Raw genomic sequence first — 6,859 nt, 5'->3', positions numbered from 1 at the left:
ACACATGATTTACTAACCGACTGATCTACAGCAACTTGTCGAGTTGATTTATGTAGATTTTCTTGTAAATTGAGAAAAGTATCTAATTGTCGGTTTTTTGGAAACGTGGGACGGTCCAGGTCATATTTGTCTCTAACATGACCAAAATCTCTAAGCTTTTTCCAATTTTGCTTACTACCGAATGTATACTAGTGTTCGAGTCTTGTTGTCATATCCTACCATCATCAAAATTTCAATTCTTTGTTTTTCAGTTAAACGCGCTTTTACTTTTAAACTTTGCAACTGCACTTGACACTTACTGACATTTACGTAAAGTAATATATACTGTTTCCATGCGATTAAATAGTGACGAGGTGTCAACAATTAAATCTACCTGTTAAAAAACTCTGAAAAAACATGTTTGAATATGCTCAAATGTCCCAAACAGTTGCAAATTTATTAATAGTGTTAGTATAAGGTATAATAAATACATGGTCTACAAAATATATTTAAAATTCCATGCAAGCAAAAATGGAATAAAAAATAGGTGTTTCCATTTAAAAAATTGAAGTTGATGGTCGTTACCAACGATACCAACTACAATGGAACCAAATACGTTTAAATAAGGATCACTTGATGCAGACCATATACCCAAGTGTGTCGTTTACAAATTGCCAAGAACTAGGCAATCCGCTAGACTCACAATTGGCAATGTTATTTAGAATCATGCATATCGAGTGATCGTGTCGAGATTTCAGTGCGTGATGAGTAGAAAACGATCTCAATAAAAAAAAATAATTTAGTTTGTGACAGGTCACACGTCAAACGTCAGCGTCGTCTACTTCATTACCGTTATTTAATACATTTTTTGTTGGCAACACTGAAAATTGAAGAAGTAGTCCATACTTGCAGTGGAGTCAATATGTCAATGGGTAACTAAAATCCTACATGTTTCGGACATAAACATGTCCATCATCTGGGAAATAAATTGAGGGTTTTCGTCAATACATATTAAAGATATAGTGCCTCCGGCAAGGTCAAAAGGTTAAAACAACTTACAATAAATACAAATGGCATATTAAAAATGGGACTAAAATTGGATCTACACAAACATTAAAATCACATGATTATAGCACTACGATAATTAAATTATCATAGTGCTGTAATCATAGTATATGCATTAGTAGTCCAGGTATAATTATTAAGTTCGTGCCCTACACATATAAAATAGTTCAACAACTTAATTCATCAAACTTACATAACATTTGTTGTGCTATAAACCTTGGAAAATGAACGAATCAAAAATTAGGTTTGAACTAGATTACAGTGGGTATTTTTTAGTTTAAAGTAGGTTTTTCCAGTAATGAATTATTTCTGTGTGTTAAAAAAAAAATCAGAAAAAGTCTATAGCTCACTGGCCACTTAGAATTTGGTACGCAGACATTTCAATTCATTTCGCTGGACACCTATTTCAAGATTTTTAAAAATATGCAAGGACAATTTAAAAAATGTTTTTTTCTTTGAGAAAATCTTTTTTTTTTGATAGAGAAGTTAGTAGGGGAAGCGTTTTCCACAAAAAAACGTTATTCCTAATTTCAGGAGTGATGCATTTCGGCAAGTGTTTTCATGTATATTTCATTTACTTAAACTATATTTCATTAAACTATATGACATATAGTTTAATTAATTTATTATTGATTAAAATATACTAAACTGTTCACTTAAGGTGTGCATTCTAGTATCCTCTATCTGATGCCCTATTCTTACATTTTATTATACCCAAATGAGAGTAATACATTTTATCAATGATTTCTCTCCTTTTACTAAATGGATCTATAAGTTTTTTTTTTAAATTTAATTATCCAAATAAGATTATATCGTTTCGAATATTGTTGGGTTTAGAATCAATAAAATAAAAGTCCAAGGCTATTTACATTTGCCGACGTTTCGCAAAATATATTTTCATCGTCAGGGCGCTAAAATATAATAATAATAATAATTAAGGTAACAGAAAATTAGTGTTTGTACAGTTAAAACTTAACTATAATTAAAATGAAAATAAATAAAACTGATTTTTCTTATTTTAATACAACCATCCTTAGACACTCACTTATGATACAAATGAGACAAAAAAAGAAACGGATAACACAACAATGAGAAAAAAATATATATTTACAACTCAATATGTTGTACTTTGAGACATTAGACAATACATAGATATATACAATCTTAGAATATTGAATGCCTGGGTCATAAAGTTTTGTAAAGCACAAAAAATTATAAAACTTTGTAATTAAAATTAAATTTCTAAAATCAATAGTTTTGGAAATAATAATTAAAACAAACTTCAGCGTTTTTTATAAATCAGCCTGTAATTAACGAACTAATTAACATTTTGCAACGCTGTATTACGCTGTAACGCTGCATTAAAATTGGCAACTTTTTTCTAATTTAATCGCCCTCGTATCTCCTATAGTTTTGGACATAGCAAATAGGACACCCTGTATAATACAAAACATTTTCTTCTTCGACTGTTATGGGCGTCGGTCATATGCTTCTAAAATCGGTCATATGCTATTAAAGAAATGTACTCTTTCCAAGGAGCGATTGAACAACATCGGTGATAAAACGTGGCCTTGTTTCAAATCTTTTCTTACATAGAACTGTTCGGTTGTTGGCAAGTTGCTCAATCGAACATCTGCTTTCTGGTTCCAGTACAGATTGCTAATTAATCGAATGTCTTTACCATCTAGACTCAGACTCCCTAAGGTACGATATTAGGAGGCCTTCAACTTTCCTCGTCTCGTACCAAGTTTTGTATACTGAATAATCCTTCTCTTGTTCCAAAATAATTTTAAGCCCAAACTCACTGCTGCTTCTTTGCATTTTATAGGATCTCGTATGCAAAATTTGCAGAAATGGCTTATTAGACTTTTAAACTGGTAATCTTTGTATCTTTTTGCATTTACTCAAAAACTGGCTCACTCAAAATTGAGTAATTCACTATATAAGCTCTTTGATTTATTTCATTTGAGGCCTATTTTAGTATTTTGCAAAAAAATTACTTAAACGTAAAAGAAATTATTTTTTGAGTGTTTTTTAGTTTCAATCATTTTACTTTTATAATTTTGCTGTCTAGATAGAATTTCTGTTTTTTCAAAATCAAATGGATGTGAAATTTGTGTGCAAAAATGCTTAGAAAGAGCGGTTTTTGAATTACTATTAATAAGGACATGAGACATGAAGTTTTGTACTTCTTTTATGTTCAGAAATTCTAGCTTTTAAATATCTTGACGTTAGACCGATTTAAACACCATCGCATTTACCACATGGAATTTTATAGATTCTTTGTTTTTAATTTGGTAAAAGAACCATTTGGTAGTGTTTTCATTCTTAAAAGCAAAGTTAACATTATCGTCATTAAGTTCTTTTGCAACCTTTGAAGAGAAATTACTGACACGATTTTTATATAAGAGTTTTTCTGCGGTTTTGATTTTTTTTTGAGCTGTTTTAAACAATATTTTAATAATTAATTAATTATTGTGATGTGTGATGAAGTTCACTCATAATGATGTCGGAGCAAATAGGTGATAAACAATTACCTTATCCAAAAACTTATCGGTAAAACTGTTCATTAAATATATTAATAATTATTTTGAAATTTGAGCTCTAGAACTTCTTGCAAAGATAACGTATGTACATCGGTCTTTTATTATTTCCCACTTTCTCGTTAAAATTGCAATGACAAGGTCTGTTGGAATATTTGTAAACAAGGAAACAATATCCAATGATACTAAGACGTAATTGAAAATCTTGCACATAAGTTGACGATTCTAAAACAACATTATGCGATTTTGAAATTATTTTATTATTTTTAATTCGTTGTTTATAGCGCAGAGTTATTTTTTATAATTAAAATGATAATAATAGTGAGTCGTCTAAATATACTTGACAAAATTTAGGAGCATTTAAAGTTTATATACATTAAAAAAAACACAATCGTCCGAGAATAGACTTGTTGAACACCTGATTTAATATTCACGTCATTGAAATAGTTACCATTAGAAAATACTTTTTCGTTACGATTAAGAAAATAAGATTTAACAAACATTATCGTGCGACTTGTGGCACGCCTTTAGTCAAAGGCCTTAAAGGTGATTCCCCATCCTCAACACGCACTGACTGAGTTCTACCTAAAAATAATAATTTTGTAACTCAAAATCCTGAGAAATGTGAAATTTGGTACATAGACCCATAAATTCCTTTTATGAGTTTGTTTTTCTCAAAAACTTATTATACCTCCTTGATTTATTGCATTGAACACCTATTTTAGCATTAAATAAAACATTTTATTAATTATCGAAAACATTTGTTACACTATAAAATTTAAGTCCTAAAATATTTTAAATGCCACGCCTCATCAGCTTATAGAGCCGTTTATATACTTATAGAGATATTTTTGTCCAATAAGACCGGATTTTCACTCAGTGGGACGCGATACGATCCTCGCAGGACAGGATTCGTCTTAATAAGTACATCAGCGGTTAATTTAGAAAGTGAAGCTATTAAAAGACGTTAATGACACAGGTGCGTGAATTGCCGCCAAATTTCAAAAAGAAATGGCCCCGAACAACTCACCATGTCGACATGGGCAAGGCCGGGGCCGCCGTGTAAAACTGTGATTTGCGTAATGCGTATGCTCGAGTTACCCATAAAAAGTCAATTTTGTGTAAATTTAATTGGTGCTGTTCACCTATTAATGTACTTTCTTTATTTTTATTTTTCAAGCAACATTCAATGGCTTGTTGGCATAAAAAATTTATGAGTTAACTGCCCGGAAGAATCAAAGCACTTAACTATCTAAAATTATCACATAAAAATAATGTATTGCTTAACTAAAGAAGAAGAATACAAAAATCTCATCTCAAAGAGACCAGCATAAAAAATTTTTAAAAAAAGCAAACAGTTGCACGGTCTCACAACATATATAACTCGCTGCATGTGTTTCACTCTAGCTGAATCCTTAACAAAATTAAATTTAAATAAAACACACTAGAAACCTTTAAAACCCATTTTACAATATTCACACTTCGTAAATGAACCACACATTTTTAGATTATAATTATAAAAATAAAAATGAAACTTTAAAAAAGTAGAACGCAACAACATACAACAAACAACTTTTTATCGACACGCAAAGTGACCTATTAATTAAAAAATTCTCCATAAATTTAATTGAATTACTTGATAGCCCAAAGTAGTTAAGTTTAGACAGTAGCAATTTATGATTAAGCGTATCAAACGTCTTGCTAAAATCTAATAAACATAAACAGGTGACCTTCCCTTTATCCTCATTTGCTCTTATATCGTCCGTTATATTAATTAAGCAAGTTGTGCTAAAATCTTTAGGAAAGCCCGAATGAGAATCCGGAATTATATTATATGTATTTGTAAAAGAAATTATTTGTTTGTAGATGTGCCTCTCGATTATTTTTCACATTACTGGCAATATAAAAATAGGTCTAATGTCTTAGGGTGCATTGGGATTACAAGCTTTAGGCAAAGGTTTTAATATTGCTGTTTTCCAAAGGTCAGGATAAATTTTTTCCAAAACACATGTATTTAAAATGTTAATTAGATGTTTTTTACAATAAGGTAAACATAATTTTAGGTCTCTAACTGATATACCATCTTCCTCGATTGCGTTTGTACTTATTGTAGTTATTGTGCCTATTATTTTATTAACTGTCTCTGTATTTATTAACTGAAAACTCTATATTTATGCGGGGAAATTTATTAAAATTATAAAAGTTCATTCTGTCATCAGAAGTCGTATCAGGAACACTGTTACAGCTTGCATAATTATAATTCATTAATAAAGCGTTTGCTACATTCGAAGGCACATCATACACAAAAATTTCGCAGTTGACTAAATTTCTTTACCCCTTGTAATAAGTTAAACTATGCAACTTTTTCTCGAATAATGGCATGTTTTGTAAAATTTAGCAAATCTCTGTAACAATTCCAGTGAGCTTGAGCTTTAAATTTTAAATATCTTCAATATGCTTTTTCTCTGAGATATATTAATAGTTTAATGGTTGTCTAATTTGCTGTTTATATTGGGTGTGTAAAATATGTATATTATCTCAATTTAATTGACTTGCATCCTGTTCAAGATTATGACAGTTAACATTACTATAACAAAGAGATTCTATGATTTTAAAATCTTCTGTTTTTATTTCTAGGTTGAGAATTGAATAAATTAGAGCATGACCGGAAATTGTCTCGGAAATTGGTAACACGTTGCTGCAACAGCAATCTATATTTTTGTTTGTTACAATAACATCAATTAAACTTGAAATATTTGAAGCCATATCAATGCCAGTTGGAAATATGTTGTTAGCTATTCATTTATTAGCCTCTACTACTCATAATTTTTATCCAGGAGTGGAAGTTAAAGTACATACTTCATGAATGCCCTAAAGGTAAAAGCTTGACCTTCTGGAGGAAATACATTTATTAATTTTTAAGGGTTTAGTTGGATAACTGGTCAAATAAAATCGAAGCTTTTCAAATTTTTTAATTTCCAACGTTTCGGCTTATCTTAGACCTTCTTCAGGGCACTACTAAATTTAAAAAAAAAAAAAACATAATAAAAACATACATAGACAAGTTAAAACGGTATATTATACAGTGGTCAAAAAATAATTATCAACGATTAAAATACACTAAAAATAAATTAAATAAGTGTTTTAAAACTAAAATCTTACACCATTCAATGACTAATTTAATTGTTTAAATACATCTTAAAAACAAAGTTAACAAATTAACAAAAAAAAAAGAGTTATAGTTAAAATTAAAAATTAAATGGGAACATTTA

This window comes from Anthonomus grandis, chromosome 1 (genome assembly GCF_022605725.1).
Source record: "Anthonomus grandis grandis chromosome 1, icAntGran1.3, whole genome shotgun sequence".
Taxonomy (NCBI): domain Eukaryota; kingdom Metazoa; phylum Arthropoda; class Insecta; order Coleoptera; family Curculionidae; genus Anthonomus; species Anthonomus grandis.
This window is presented reverse-complemented; position numbering follows the sequence as displayed.